This window comes from Martes martes (genome assembly GCF_963455335.1).
Source record: "Martes martes genome assembly, chromosome: 1".
Classification (NCBI taxonomy): domain Eukaryota; kingdom Metazoa; phylum Chordata; class Mammalia; order Carnivora; family Mustelidae; genus Martes; species Martes martes.
This window is the reverse complement of record NC_137888.1, coordinates 169,121,033-169,137,947: the sequence shown is the minus strand read 5'-3', so window position 1 is coordinate 169,137,947 and position 16,915 is coordinate 169,121,033. Positions and strand designations below refer to the sequence as shown.

The window sequence follows — 16,915 nt, the reverse complement described above, 5'->3', positions numbered from 1 at the left end:
ACAGTTTAACTTTCTTGGATTTTTGCCATGTTCTAGACATTATGTAAATACTTAGCAAAAGCTATCTAATGTAATACGCCAGATAATCTCTTATGTATCTAATGTAATATACAGATAATCTCTTCATAAGCAGGTACTATTATTCCCAATGGTTAGATGGGGAAATTGAGGCATACCAAAATTAAGATACTTGCCCAAGATCATATAACTAATTAATATCAAAGCCAGAGTTTTACATTGTCTCATAGGATAACCAGTAGATGAATAAGAGGCAGGATATAAGCATCTGTATTAAATGCAATTTTTAAAAAAGAACACTTCTTACGTAAAGCAATGGTTAGAATGGAATGATCTCTCTATAATGGGTGAAATAATTTTGGAACAAGATTATATACTGCCTCAACATGGCTGAAGTTTGTACAATATTCTACTACTAATTATATTACCAGCTATTGTTTTAAAACCCTCTTGAAACTTGAATGTATTTATCTTAACTTTCTACTAAGATCTGTTGCTTTTGGAGCTCTGTGTTCCCTAGAAGTGTCTTTTAGCTTGTTGGCATGGTTAATTGAGGAAGTCTGTAGTCATGTCGTCTCAAATCAAATGTAATTCTCAGGATTGTCTTGTTCTCTGTTCTATGATATATGTGGGAAGTAAGTGTTTTCCCCATTTATGTCATCTTCTTTCATTAAATACCTGCATTCAGGTAAAGTTTCAAGTAGCCTTTTGCTATCGCCATTACTCAATTTTCTACTCCTAAGTCAAATATACATTTTCCCACACCTACTTTGTCACAGACTTCTTTATTTAAAACAAAGTGATGAGTGATGCAAGGATTAAAAACAAGAACATCCTTGAACTTCATCTTCCTTCCAAAGGGTTCCCCCAAACTCCCTGCCCCCACACCCTTTGTGTTCCCAAATCCTTTCTTCGGGAATGAAGAACTTAATCCCAAAGCTGGTGCAAATCCCAGGTTCTCCTTCCTTAGCTCTCCCCTTTCCTCTGCAACCCCCCACCCCTACCCTATTTCCTGGGAAGGACCAGCACCTTGGTTTGAATGCATGGGAGACCCCAGAGTGGTACAAGACACAGAGGGAAAGGCTTCACCCTCCAGGAAAGGGACTGAGGGTACAGCCTAGTGAAGTGAAGGCCTCCATACCCTGGACCACCAAAATGGGGCCTTGGTGCCAGAAGAAGGTATATTGGTGACCCTGAGAAAGGGGACCCAGCAGCTTCAAAATCTCTCCTTGTGAATACTCACCACTTGATCCTTTGCCCTTCTGGGGATGATTGCAGAATCACCCTTGAACCACATCCTTCCGACGCCTGAGCTGTGGGGCCATGTCGCTGATTGGCTGTAGGGTAGGTTTCAGGCACTGCAGGCACATGTTCTCTGGGTTGCCTCTCGCTCAGTTCTCCAGACTTACTCCTTTTCTCTTTTGGGCCTGCATGAGGGTATCTGTTTTGCATATCTCCTATAGATTTTCATCTTTGTCAGCTTCCTCCACCCACTTCTGCAGCAGGGGCCACAGCTTACACATGTTCTTGAAACTGAGCTGCAGAGCCTCAAAGTAGCAGATGGTCATTTGGTTGAACACCTTCCAGAAGATAACCCTCACCACGAGCCCTGCATTGGCCTGAGTATATTCCAGGGTGATCCTCTTCTGCTTCAGGAGTTTGGCAAATTGTTGCAGGTCTTTCTGTAGAACTTTGATGTTCTGGGGCTCCCCAGGGATTTGCTCCCACTTCTCCTTGACAGCTTCACAGCCTCTAGTGGGATAGTACAGGGTCCGGGGAGGACCCCTCGGAGTTGCTTTTCTGCTCCCAGGTCTCAAGGCCACCTTGGGGCACTAGCCCCATTCTAACCTGAGGTTCACAGTATAAAATCCCACCCCAGGACTCATATGGGGGGGCACGGGTGAATCCCCCACACCTCAGTCTGATTCCTGACCTGCCAGGAGGGCCTTGGAAACCCAGCAAGGCTCCAGCCCTCCTGGCCCATTGCCTTCACCCCCAGTGGGGGCAAGAAAGCCAAGTCCGAAGCCAGATCTCCCACGTGGGGAACCCACTCCCCAAGCTGGGGGCCTGGAAAAGTATACAAAATATTCTTAAAACAATAGCAAGCACACAACGTTTCTTTTGCTACTATAAAAAATACCACTCCTGGTAACTTTCTCAAAGATATACTCGTCTATCTTAAGTGCATCCCAGACCTTCTGAGTCCAAAATCTCCAGGTTAAGAGACTGCTTTTTTTGGTAATGCCTCGGACAGTGTGAGCTTCTGCATTTACCATAATCTAGATGCTGAGCTACAGTAGTTTAGAAGGCCACTGATATCTTAGAAACTAATTCTTATCATGAGGTGTTTTTGTTGTTGTTGGTTTTTTTTTGAGTCCAGACTATTTTTTAAATTATGAAACTTCTGAGTATGTTAGGCATCATATAGTATATAAACATATTTTGTACTGAGATGCATAGAAAATAAATACTCATGTGTGTTCATATCCATGCCCCAATGCCTCTTCCCCTCCCTGGTAAATTTAGGTATTTGAAATTAGATTGATTCCAGGTAAAGCAGGAAAGACTTGCTGAGAAAAAGGAAATTAAACTGTTAAAAAAAAATAGGCAGTTGTAAGGGGATAGGCCTTTTAATGTGTGGAGAAATCTGGGATATAATACATGAAGAGTATTGTGATTATGATCAAAGAATAGGTCAAAGTGTTTTGGGTTATAGGGAACCACTATTCTTCAGACTTCCGCCAACATGGATTAGTTTGTCTGGTTTTGGCTTAATATAAATGGAATCACAGGAAGTGGACTCCATTATATCTGGCTTCTTTAACTCCAGGTTATGTCTGTGAGAATTATACCTGTTGCAATACTTTGTTCTGTTTCATTGCCATACAATATTCCATTTGAATTTTACAGTTTACCTAGTCTACAGTTCGTGAACATTTGGGTTGTTTTCCACTATTTGTGTATTAGGAAGAGTCCTATAAAAAACATTTTTGGACATGTCAAAAAAAAAAGTATTTGGGGTTATATATGATAGGAAGGAAGAAAATTCAAACTAAAAAAAGACAGAATATGTATTGTTCACTTAGAGGAAAAAGTTCAGGTGTGGGACAGAAGTCAGACCTCATTTGCTCAGGTCTCCTGCCCTGTTTCCCTGAATCAGCCACCACTCCCTGCTGTGGCAGCTTCATCTTCAGACAGGAGGGCATGGCTGGGGCATGTTGAAGCCTCATGTAGTATTTGAAGTTCAGAGAAGGATTGATGATTCTTCCGGTGATTCTCTAATAGAAGCAAAGACATCTCTTTTTCAGTGGCCTAAGCAATAATTAATTGTGTTTTACTGGACAATAATGGGTTACCTGCCAATTATTTCTCCAATCCCTTTAGCCGAGAATGTTTCATGAAAGTGAGTGATTTAGTCCTGCATTATTGAGTTCATCAGTGACAAAGGGTAAAAGAGTCCTTTGAACCTAATCAGGTCTGGAGGTTAGATCAGCTCTCCCTGAAGCACATGGGTTACCTCATAATAAAGGGTGAAAACACTGAGAAATGGATGCTTGGTGGGCAAAGAACCACCGTAGAGATAGGAAGAAGGTCTTGTTCTGGTGCTAGAAGTGTTCTTGATTGCACTGAACGTCACATCCTCACTTCTTCTCCATTGTGAGTGCTGGACAGTCTGTTGCTTTTTAACAGAAGTGGAAAAATACTGGACCCAACACTACATTAATTGTAGAGCAGTGTTTTTTCCCTCCATTTGGAAATGAATACATTAATAATTGCTCATATTAAAAATAGCTTTGTAAGAGGAAAAATGTGCAATTTATGTTCTAGGTCAATATTTGGGGATTTCTGAACTGTTTTTCATTTGTAAATAAGTAATTCAGTGAAGACTAAAATGGTTTGGCTCCAAATAAGTAAATAATTAATAATCATCTTGCTTTCTGGGTGACTTATTTAAGTATTAGCTCTAAAAATAAGTAGGGAAAAAGGATAGTAGTGTGGAAGAGTGACTATGTTTTTTACATTCAAATTGAATCCTATTCTTAGGAGGACTAAGGTCTTAGACTCCCAAATATGTTTTTTACTCTTATTTATTTTTCTACAGTGTAAGATAGCTTTTCCCAAACATCATGTTACGCCTTTATAAGTTAACATCAGTGTTTTTCTGAATTGGATGAATTGGTTTGTTCAGAAACATGTTTTTAAATAATAATAATAATTTCAAAGAAGCTGAAGATCTGGGGACTCTTGCATTATGGATATGCATTAGACTTAGTGTCACCATTTTCTTATAACTTTGAATTAATAATTTGGAAAGAACTTTAACTAGGATTGTGAAGTTGTTCATTTCAACTCCATAGCTCAGTCAACCAAGTAACTCATACCCCTGGTGGCACCAGGAAATGGAAGGTTTGCCTTTCAGGGCTGTCCTTTGTTCAGAGCACATAATTCACCCAGAATTCACACACAAAGCAGGATTATCACGCCATGCTATTTTTATTTAATAGTCTTACATCATGTTTCCTTTCAAAATTGCTTTCCAATAGCAAGACTTATTGATTTTAATATTCTGTGAGATGGGTTCAAATTTATTTGAAGATGGGTTCGATATTTGGAAATACAACAGTCATTCAGAACAGTAGCAGGTTTGTTATGTGAGTATGGTGACCCATCAAGTGGAGGTAGGAAAGGCAAAAGCAAGATATGAGTATAGAGTGTTAACAGTAATTTTCACATGCTATGATAAACTGCCCAAGAAGATGATTCTTTAAAAAAATAAATGTATGTTGATAATCTGCTCCTTTGTACCAAATTGATGAAAGAGTTGTTTGAAGAGCCTTAACTTTGACACTTACTCAAACACCCTGGCTAAATAAAATAGGAATGAATAGAATTGTGCTGTGTGTCTTTTAATCATTCTTGAGGTTCCCTAAGGTACCTCAGTGAATTGGAGATGATTGTCTCTGTTCATGACATTGTATCAGTGCTGTAGCTCTAACGCGGACATACACTGAAGTCTTAAAGAGAGGAGACTCTTAAATAGTGAGTAGGGAATGAAGCACATTTAGTTCTATGTGTCTCAGTCCTTTTGCTTTTATTTTCTTTCTCTCTTTTTCACTGCCTCCTCCTGGCCACTTCTTTGCTCATTAGATCTCTCATTAGAAGGCAGATAGGGAAATCAAAAGGTAATGAAACTTAAATCTGCTAATTTTGCAACTTGTTAGCAGCTCCTATTAAATGTTCAGTGGGAGAAGAAGCTACCGTTATTAGCTAAAAGGAAGCTTAGGGATAATCTATGGAATTTATTTATCTGTTACTAATTCATTAATAATTGATCATTAAATTAAGCCAGGCAATTTATTGCTGGCTTAAAAAGCAAATGTGCTTTTTCTTGCTTACAGTTAAAAAATTTTTACTGTAAAATATACCAAGTATTATATATTTAATAAAACTCAAATTTAATAAAGCAACATCCATGATCTCACAAAGCCAACCTCCTTTATTCTCTGAGATGTATAACAGTGCTAATAATGGCTACATCAAATCATCTTGGACAAAGCAAAAATAACCCTGTTGTTTCTGAGGTGCAAGACAGGAGAGTCTATCTATATATCTGCTAAACCTTGGCAAGAAAAGCAAAAGGAGAGATAGCATCTGAGAAAATTCAGAGGTGTTGGTAGCTTGCAGGGCCCTGCTTGTGATAGCATGACTCTAATTGGTTTAAATAACAGGTGATGTAAAGAAAATTTGAAGCCATTTCAGCCTTCTTTTATCATTAGAAGTGCTCTCCTGGATGCTCACTTCCAAACAGCTGGCTTTGTGATAGATCCTGGAACGCAGGTGCTGGGGGATGAGAGAGTGGAAGGAGCACCAGGGAAGGTCTGAGGTTAAAAATATGGACAAAATATATACATGAAAAAATGAAGTCGGGGTTTTGGCTAAAAATAATTTGCACATGGACTGTTTGGATGGAGAGAAGGTAACAGCAATGAAGAAAGTTAGCATGAGAAATTAAATGTATCCTGAAAGAGAAATAGGGAAAAATGCAAAGGAACAGAAGGTTTGCTGGGGGCCATACAGAGCATGAAGGCACACACTTGGTGTTGCTCAGATGAGCTGCTGTGACCTCCGATTCCAAACAGCTGTGTCTGTGCCGGAGACACCAGTAGAGCGTTTCTCAAGCTTGGTTGGACTTTGCAATTACCAACTTTGCAATTGAAAGTGTGCTGATGCTTCCATCCTACTCCAAGAGATACTGATTGAATTGGTCTAGGACAGGGCTTATACATTTGGTGACTCTACAGTACAGTCCTCTTAGCCAGCCGACCACGGCTCTGGAATATGAAGATGTCATTTAATGCCATCTTCTCTCATGGGGCTGCCTTCCCATCTGCAGGCTCACTTTCTATATCCTTCCCATTACCCTCTCTCCTCTGCATACATAGTCTCAGCCGCAACAGAAATCTAGATAAACTGATAAAATATCCTAACACTTCTGCTGTAGAAGCAAATTCTTTATAGCAGTGTCTCCATAAGTGGAGGTTTCTATGTCAAATCGAGGATCTCCTCTCCTTATCTTCAGCTTTGGACCCTAAATGTGTAAGATGTTAAAATCTGTAATAGGAAACAGTAGAATTACAATAGCTATTTAACATTTTTAAGACACTCCTAGCATATATTTCAGAACATGTTGCTATCTTTTACAAATCATCCTGGCTCTGCTATATCTGTTCACAAACATGATGAAAATGGCACATTTTATCTTTCAGATGCCTCTGCAATTATTACCATGAAAATGGGATTTATTTACTCAAACCCATTTCTTTTTTAAGGAAATGTCTGGAGCACAAGAGAGAAATGTTATTAAATAGGTCATTTAGAGATCCTGGGCCTTCTATATTTAGTACAGCTGCCTTAAACCCAACTATAGCAAGAGAAATCGAGAAGGCACTTTGGAAAGGCATGAGTACTTTTTTTTTTTTTAATATTTTATTTATTTGACGGACAGAGATCACAAGTAGGCGGAGAGGCAGGCAGAGAGAGAGGGGGAAGCAGGCTCCCTGCGGAGCAGAGAGTCCGATGTGGGTCTCGATCCCAGGGCCCTGGGATCATGACCTGAGCCGAAGGCAGAGGCTTTAACCCACTGAGCCACCCAGGCACCCAGGCATGAGTACTTTTGACAACAACATATTCAGCCATAGTTATTCCTCACAGTCAGAGAAGATAAATATTTTACCCCCCTCCCCATCTGATCTCTTGCTCTAAAGATTCATTCATTCATTCATTTTTTTTTTCTTTTTCAAATGGCAGTGGTACTAGAAGAGAGAGCAAAGCAGACACAGCCCGAGCCCTCACTAGGTCTGATGCCTTCCTTAGTGGTGATGACATGACACAAGCAGTGTCCATTCAGCGTGATAGACTGGGGCTGCAGGGTGCCTTAGGGCTGCAGTTCTCACGTTGGTGGTGCTGGCTTGTACTTGCTAGTGTATGACCTTGGGCAAGTAACTGAGGCTGCTTTCAGCCTCAGTTTTCTCATCTGTAAGATATAGATTTGTTTGCCAAATCTACCTTCGCAGATTCTGTGTGTTGGGCCTGGTGCCAGGTGACAGAGGTACAGAAGGGCAGAGACAGGAGGGAGCCTTTTTAACGGGGTGTATTTTTTACATAGCACCTAGTACAATAAACACTAGTGGTCATTGTTTTTATTATCACAGGACTGTACTGGGTTCTGCAAGGGATTCAGAATGAGGGTGATCACAAATATATCTGATTTATAAAACACGTTTTTATTTTGCTTAATCAAATTTGTGGCATCACTTCCTAGAGCTTTGCAATTTGTCTCTGTTAGCAGCACCCAGGAATCTGGGTGTAAAAGCAGAGATGATAAATATTTAACACGATTCTGGACAGAATTTTTCCAGGAGGATGTGATAGATAAGAAATGAAGTGATTCAGGGTTCAGCAGGAGCATGGTTGGATGTACCTTGAACAAGGTCAGGTATCTTGTTTTTGCTATTTACTGCTATATTCTTGGGGATAAATAATGCAAATAGTAGGAAATCAAGAATTAGTTGAATGAATAAATGAATAAATGAATGAATAAATGAATCGAGGGAAGGATCTAAGTTGGCAAGATAAAGGAATAAGGACATGAGAGGAGGGGCCCCACTGAGGGAGAGAAAATAGGGAGGTGAAATCTCCAGAAACAGTGTGCTCTGAGTGAGGGAGTGTGAGAGCTAGAAGCACAGGGGGTCATGCCAGAGGGCCAGGCAGTTGATTTAAAGCTTTAAAAGACGGTGCAATTCAGAAGTGTCAAGAGCCAGGTAGGCACTGTCCTGCGACAGGTAGAAGTAATGTGGAATGTACAGGGGGAACAAAGGCAACTGAGGAACTTTCTGTTGATGATGGAGTTCAAAGCCCCATGGAAGTCATCCAAAAGCTAGAGGGTAAAATTAATGAAAAGTGTGACCCTGAAGCAAGGTGTTGAGAACAGTACTGTGGGCTAGGAGATGAGGTGGTAAGAGTAGAAGAAGGTGCAGCTGGCAGATATGGGCCTGGAAACATAATTTTTTTGTTTATTTTTTATAGGAGTATAGAGGAACAATGATTTGAACTTGGCAGGGGAGATCTGTGTCTTACCTCTTAGGAACAAAGGGCAGAGGAGATGGGAAGTGAAAAAACCCAGACAGTAAAACTTTTTTTTTTTTTTAATTTTTATTTATTTATTTGACAGAGATCACAAGTAGGCAGAGATGCAGGCAGAGAGAGAGGGGGAAGCAGGCTCCCCGCTGAGCATAGAGCCCGATGTGGGGCTTGATCCCAGGACCCTGGGATCATGACCTGAGCTGAAGGCAGAGGATTTAACCCACTGAGCCACCCAGGTGCCCCCAGACAGTAAAACTTTTAAGTAAGATGGACTCACAACTCGTACTAACTCATTACCATCCTTGCAGAGAGGATACTTTAAGCATGATAATTAAGTGTTTCCTTCCGGTCTACTTAGGAGCCTAATCTTCATCAGCTGTTCACAGTCTGATCACATAAAATACCTCTTTGCATTCAACTATTGCCACATTCTTCAAGGTAATTGGAAGTGGCTTGGGTGCTGAGTCAAGGAATCCTAGCTAAGGAACTTCACACGGAGCTTTTGCTGCACCGAGCTGGCAAAAGTATTACCAGCTTAAACAAATGGAGGATTTATTCAGTTCTCATCTATTAGCTGCAGTGGCTTCACAGCCATTAGAAATGCGTAGAAGAAACGTTCCCACTACTTCCTTATAAAACCTTAGCATCCCATTCAGCATATGAATGAGGCTTGCATATCTTTGGAGGATTTGTTATCCTGAAAGTAGAACGTTATTATTATTTTTTTTTAACTGATAAACTCTAGGGAGTGCAGGGATGTGGAAGCATAGGACCAGGTGTTACGGAAGGAATTTGTTTTTAAGAATCAAGTCAAGAACAGAAATGCTGGAAGCACCACAGATGGGATTTTAATGGAAATTTCCTTCTAATTTAAGATCTTGCTGTCTGCACGATAAAGGTAATATTCAAGAAAGGTTGTGTAAAGGAAATAAAATGAACACCTCAGTGTCAAATTGGAAACCGAGGACAGTGTTCACCATGAAAGACCTCCATGACCTGCCCTCTGCTCACGTGCTCTAGGTATAGTGTGTGAAAACACAAAATGACACAGCAGTAGGGACAATTATATACATATTGTGTATTGGGTTTTTGAGGAATTACAGTGTCTTGTTTGCCCCTTATAAAATTTGAAATGATGTTATGTCCAGAGGAGGGATTGGTGTGATGAATAACTGTGTAAGTAATAAATAACAAGGAGGCTACACAATATTAGAAATAGAAACCACTTGGTTATTAAATGGAGAAGTTTCTACTCCCTGGTGGTACTAAATCATGTGAAGTGATATCCACCAGTTTTATCCCCAAGTGAAAAGGCAACTCCACAAATTTAAAAAAAAAAAAAAAAGCCACAAGGTATGTATTATTGTGTTTATTACTGAGGTTGTCAGGCTTTTTCACATTATGGTATTTATCATGAGTGAGAAAAAAAAAAGTAGACTTTTCTACTTCACCTTAGATTAAAGCATTGTACCTTTGTTTAAAATGTATGTATAACTTGACCACATTTTCTAAAAGGCAAATGCACGAAGATGGATTCTGCAAAAACTCCAATGTAGTTTTGCAAACTGTGGTATGCATCCAGAGTACCAGGTGCTTGTTACATTTGTAGAAGCTCCTTTTTGGACTTCTAAATCAGATGCCTTTCAAGTAAAGCCCAGTCCCTCTGGGAATCTGTTTCAGGTAGGAAGAGAACCAGACATCGAGAGAAACTGCATTTGGGTCACGGTCATCTCGGGTTCCTGAGTGAGAGCTCTGTAGCCTTGAAACCCTAATTGGCAAAGCCTTGCTCTAGTTCTTGCTGAGTAGAATAAGGTAAACCCATCGTCTATTCAGTTTCAACAGGTAGAATCTATTTGGGATATTGATTTTTACATAAACTTACAGAAGGAGCCAATAAATTCCCAGTATTCCTTCTGCGCTTCCAGAAGAAAAAATGACTCCCCAAAGGAGAAAAAACTTTATTGTGCATGTCAACTAGGAATATCTACAGAAGGCAGGTATAAGCAGAAATTCATTTGTATTTCATACTTCACATTGGATTTAATAGCACAGATTATTAATGAGGAACATAAGGGAACTACCTTTCTTCCCTGAACTCTCTGCTGCATTTGACATCACCAATGGTGGCTGCTTATATTAAAACTTTCCCACTCTTGACTTCCCTGACTCAGAATTTTTCAGTCCCGCTGCTGGCCCTGGGACCACTTTTTGGCTGGTTTCTCTTTTTTGGGTAGCACTTCTCTCCCAATTAACAAATGTTACTTCCTCAGGCTTAACACTTTCCTTAAATAGGATCAACTGTTAACAGGCCTGCATATCCCATCCTAAACTACCTTCGAAGTCTTGACCTCCCCAAACCTAAAATTCTATACAATTTCCAGTTAAATACCTTGTTCTTATGTCAAACCATGGAATTAATCCACCCCTTCTAAATGTAGCACAGGTTCCCCAACTCCTCTTCTATCATTTCCTTGGGGTTTTTTTGTTTGTTTGTTTTTGTTTTAGTGATTTTTTTTTTTTTTTTGCCCTGAGATTTAGATCTTCTACTTTTTCATTTCCACTAAATGGTAGAAAAACTGAAATATCTAATTGTTTTCCTTGGTTTCCCTCTCTCTCTTTCTCTTTGTCTCCTTTCAGTTTCCATCTCTTTCTCTCTTTCTTTGCATTCACTAAGTATTTACACTTCCATCCATCCATCCACCTATCAGATACTTATTGTCAGCTATGTGTCAAGCATTATGCTAATTTCCAGAGATACAATAAGAGAGAGAGAGAGTATGGATCCACACTAGCATGTATGGAACATTAATGATTATAGGTTAGTGAAATAATTACACAAATATGTAATTGCAAACTTTGATCAACATTGGGAAGGTAATGTTCAGAATACTATAAATTTGTCTGGAGAACCGATCTCGTAAGTGTGCAGAAAGAGATGAAGGAAGATATTTCTAAGAAAGATAATTTCCTGCTGAAAGAACAGAGGGGACATATGTGGCTAAAGCTGAGTGGGAGCAAGAAAAGAACATTCTAAAGTTTTGTTTATGTTTTTGTTCGTGCATTCCTTCATCTGCCAGCTAATAATATTTGAGTGAACGTTTGGTGCCTGATTATGTACTTAAAACAAGAGATTCAGTTGTAAGCAATACCTTCAACAGTTCAACAGATTTTTATCACTTATCTTGTAGATGCCAGCCACTGACGAGATACTGCATGTTGAGTTTCCATTCCTCAAGCATGCAGGTGTCGTTGCAAAGATACACGCCTTTTATCTGATGAAGATCTTCCAGTGTCTTCATTGTATAACCAATCCAAACTTTCTAAAAGAGACTTCTTGGGCTACCCCAATCATACCATGTTTGATTACCCATTTTTCTTTAAGTAAAGTCAATCAGTTTATGGTCCTTCATGACACATATTAACTCAGTCTTTGTGCTTTGGTGCATACTTGTTTCTTAGTGTATTTCCTTGCCCTAGAAACTTCCCCCTCCAGAACACAGTGTACCAGAGTGAATGAGCAAAAGCCGTGGTGACAGGTTCAACTGAAATCCTAGGTCAGGCAGTGACTACTCACGGAACAGTGTGCTAGGGGCTCAACCTCTCTGACCTCTGACTCCATTTTTATCACCAGCGAAAAAGGAGAAGATAATAAACTTGCCAAGTTATTGTTCATGCTAAGTAGGAGTAAGTACAATGTCTGACACACAACTTATGTCCAGTGAATGACGCTTGGGAGGGGACAGATACAGGTTGAGGAGGCTGCTAGAGGAATTATAGTAGCAGTGACTACTATTGTATTACCAAAAAACTTGGTACAAAACTCTTAACTATTGGGAAGCCTTAGATTTCACCATCCTGATTCTCCATTTTTGCAGGTTTAATTCCTCATGTCATTGAGCTCCAAGTAAGATAATTACTAGCTAGTTCTATCAGTCACTGCTCAAGGCTACAAAGACTCCTTTAGATACCAGCTCAACAACTCAGGAACAAAATTCTTAGACTATTCTTTCCTAGAGGAGAAAAATTAAGGTATTGTGTCATCTTGATGTGAAAATTGATTTTAAACAGTATTATCCAAATACTGCTCTAAAAGATTGATAGTAACTATGCTTTTCTTTTTTCCCAACATCTATAAAATTTACCACCTTTTTATCTCATAGTAACATTATCAGGTAGTGGAGGCATACAACATTACAGGGAGGAAGGCCTTTGGAGATCACAGGGCCATATCTTCATGTTGCAGGTAGAATAAAAATGAAGCTCACGGATGTTAAACAAGTTGATCATAGTTATGCAAATGCCATACATACTGTAATAGATGGTTTCTAAAGTTGTGTTATCTGGGATATAGGTTATGAGAGAGGTGTGTGCAGTTTTACTGGGGAGAACCCTTGGAAACACCTGTGATGGAGTAGAGGGATCAGGAAGGCAAAAGAAGGCATTGAATTTCCATGTAGCCACAACAAGTACCTCAAATGATCCCACTGTGGACTCTGGGCTAGGATGGCCCCTTAGAGTTGTCCTGCCTGGAGGTACATAAATACGTTTTTGGACAAGGACAGATTTAGGAAAGCCATCAACTTCCAACACTCTCAGCAGAATGAGGAACTTGGTCTCAAGGGGTATCCAGGCAGCTCACCACAGTATTTGCCATGTAGGATGAAGATAATTTCATAAAAATGTCTCCCAGTAAATGTGGACAAAAAGCCTTATATTTGATTCCTTCTTTTAAAGATTTTATTTATTTATTTGAAAGAGAGAAAACACAAGCAGGGGAGCAGCAAGTCGGGGGGGCGGGAGGGTGGGCAGTAGGCCCTGTGGAGCAGGAAGCCCAGTGCAGGACTGGGAGTGCCCCATATGGGGCTCAATCCCAGGACCCTGAGTTCATGACCTGAGCCCAGGGGAGATGCTTAACTGACCCAGGCACCCAGGCGCCCCTTATATTTGATCCTTTACTAAGTTTCTCATTACTGGGTGGTGTCTCAATTCCATATTTTATACAGAAGGCACTATTTGAAGATGTTATATTCACCTGCAAAATATCATTCAGAGTTAGTTTGGGATGTCCATAGAGTCTGTCCTAGCTAATTGACAGAAGAAGAGGGAAAGAACCTGTATTCAGTGATGATTCTTGAGGATGAAACCTTATATTTGAAAGCATCAGAAACTATTTAAATGAAGACTCTGAAGGTTCTTTCTGGGGCAGTACAATAGATATAGAGGTCACAAATATATGCCTACAGGAAAGTAAGAAAATCATTTTTAGTAATTGTCTGATAATTGGATTAAAAAACATTGTTTTTCAAATTCTTAATTCAGCAGATAATTATTGTGCTGCTGTCTGCCCCAGGTGATATTCCAGACCCTAGAGAAGATTGAGCAGCAAACAAAATAAAACCCTGGTTCTTATGACATCATCTCTTGCAGGTCATTCTGTTGTATTGTCTTAGGTCTTTCCCCCATGTTGTGGATTTCTGGAGGATACAGTAATGTGACATTTTTCCTTATATCTCTAGTGCCTTCTTGCCTGGCATATAAATGTTTGTAGAATCAAACAAGTAACAGACTATTCTACACACATAGAGAAATACTTGAACTTCAAACTTCATACCTCTAAATATTTAATTATCCCCCAAATATTTCATCTTCAGCCAGATTTCAGAGATCTCATACACCTTCCTGAGGTGGACTAGAAGGAAAGGAAACCCTGCCAGTTTTGAAAAATACATACAGAAAAAAAAAAAAAAAGTATGATTTGCTAGTTACTGGAAAAAATCATCTTGGCCTTGATTTTGTTGTTGCTGTTGTTGTTATTTTCTTGGCATCATTATTCAGCCATCTACAGACTTTTCCTAAGAAGGTTACCCAGGTTGTAACATTGAATTCCTGATACACTCCAGGATTTTTCTGAGGTTAGTGTTTAGAAAGACCTGAAAGCCTGATTTGCAAATAATGATATGTCTCCCATTTAAACCTCTTTCATAGTGAGAAAATGTATCTTCTGTGTTTCATGAAACTATGGATTTGTTACGACCTTTAAAAAGTGACCTTCACAAACATGGGCAAATAATTTAACAAAGTGGTAAAATACTTGGTAGCATACATGCATCACTTGGTGGGTTTGCTGAAGAATACATTTCCCTAAGCTTTATCCTCTGAAACTCTGATTACAACCCCTTGTAATTTAGTGTTTCTGAGCATTCAAAAATGTTTCATTTATTGGAAAGAACAAAGGTTTTGGAGTCCAGAATGAAATCTGTGTTCTGATTGTGATGCTTACTTCATGAGTTTGGGCAAACCCCTGAACTTATCTGTGCCTCAGTTTCCTTCAGTGTTTAAAGTGTTATTTCTTTTCTACCCTCAGAGGTTTAGTAATGTGCATTTAAAAAGTTAAGTATGTGTGAAGGTGGCTTATAAACCTTAAAGGCTAGACCAGCGTCTCTGTGAATGAAGTTTTGAAGAACTGGACGTTATGCGTTTTTCTGAGTCACTATCCTTAACACAGCTTTTGGAAAATTAGACAAAGCTCAGCTTTCCCACCGAGAGAATGCTTGGTGTCTCGCTGGTGATCCCTGTCCAACTCTCTCTCTTTGAAAACCCTCCTGGTAATGATATCCCATGTCAGAGGACAGGAATACAAATGGTCAAATATTCGCCCTTTAAAAAGACAGTTAGCCCTAGCTCTACATAAAGGTTTTTAAATTTTCTGATCTTTTTAAAATAATAAGGTGAATGTTTTCCCAGGTCTGATTCTCTTTTATTTCCAAAGGGTTTTAGAAATGCCTTGGAAACTTACTTCTTTCTGCTAGTTCTTTCACTTCAAAGGAACATACCTGATTAAACAGGTAGTCATATCCCTATACTCTTATAATTTAGAAGCTGAGAAGAGCAAAGGGTGTGAATTTTCTATTGAAAACATGTCTTTGCATTATTATCCTGTGATAATGTAATAGAGAATACTTGATTGTTAGTTAATAGGAAACAATTAAATGTGTGTGTGTGTGTGTGTGTGTGCATGTAACATGTCTGTGGATAGGCTTTGAGTACAGAATATGTAATATATTGTAATTTTTATCTCCTTAGAATAATAAAATTACACACTAAAATTGATGACAGAATATTGTAATACCACCTTTCCAACCCTGTAAAAAGATGAGATTGTCTCTCTTCTACATAATATACAATGATTGGAGATTGCTTTAAGATGCTTATTCAAAATTGGAAAATAATAAATCTTTTGTACCTACATTCTTAGATATGCAAATTAGTGATATCAGTGCCCCTGCTTTCCTAAAAGTACTTGAAATAGATGTGCCTGGGTGGTGCTGTGGGTTAAGCTTCCAACTCTTGATTTTGGTTCAGGTCCTGATCTCAGGGTCATGAAACTGAGAACCTCAGTGGACTCCGTGCTCAGCGCTCAGCGTGGAGTCTGCTTAAGACTCTTCTTCTCCCAGCTCCTTCCCACTCAAATGAATAAATAAATCTAAAAAAAAAAAAAAAAAAAAAATTCCTGAAAAAATCTATTCTCTGTTACTGCAGAAATTTGCTAGCAAATGTTTTTATATCTCAGGTTGAAAGGGCACATCTGAAGAATGTTTAAGGTTTTGTTTTGTTTTGTTTTGTTTTGTTTTGTGTGTGTTGTCCTCTCTGCTGGTTTGCTTTCATTAGAGACACAAGTGACCCAACTGACAGCTTTATAGATGGTGTTGAATATGCCAATATTAAACTTTGCTACATCAACAGATTTTAGGGTATTTGTGTAAGTGCAAGCATCTGTCTTTGGTATTTGATTCAGGCATCTTCGTAACTAGCCAAATGGAAAGATTTCTAGTAATTTATATAATCACATCATTTGGTGTTTGCATCTTGAGAAAGTGGTCCCTATCTTTAGGCAAACTGGTGTACCTCTGAGGTCTGCTTAACTGTTGCTGAAATCGAAAGAAAGGAAAAAATAAACAAAATGACAAAATGTCTTTCATAACAGAAGGCAGCTAATTTGAGAGAGGAATGAGGGATTATGATGGCCAGATTGAGAAAGGATGTGATGAACTACAAGTGAATTACAAATGGGCCACCAGTGACCCTGATAATGGGATTCAAGCAAATTATAATTTTGCTCCAATGGCAGATCGACTTAACTGTGTGCTGACTGACCTAATTCCCACTCAACTGGCAAACTGTAGAGCTGTTATTGTTTCCCTGTGGGTTCCTGGCTGTCTTCTTCAGCTTTATTACCTACAATTGATTTTTCCAC

The 16,915-nt window shown here is 39.2% G+C and overlaps 1 protein-coding gene and 1 pseudogene across 3 annotated transcripts in view; one reads left to right on the top strand and one right to left on the bottom strand.

The window, feature by feature from the left end:
* Positions 1 to 16,915, top strand: part of GRM7 (glutamate metabotropic receptor 7) — a gene marked incomplete at both ends in the record, with an annotated part of 875,705 nt that overhangs the window by 338,144 nt on the left and 520,646 nt on the right. The window lies entirely within an intron of this gene.
* Positions 1,019 to 2,294, bottom strand: LOC308351324 (POU domain, class 5, transcription factor 1-like; annotated as a pseudogene). The gene is made up of 2 exons: positions 2,159 to 2,294; positions 1,019 to 2,085 (listed from the first exon to the last, which is right to left on the bottom strand). The product of its transcript is annotated as a POU domain, class 5, transcription factor 1-like (transcript).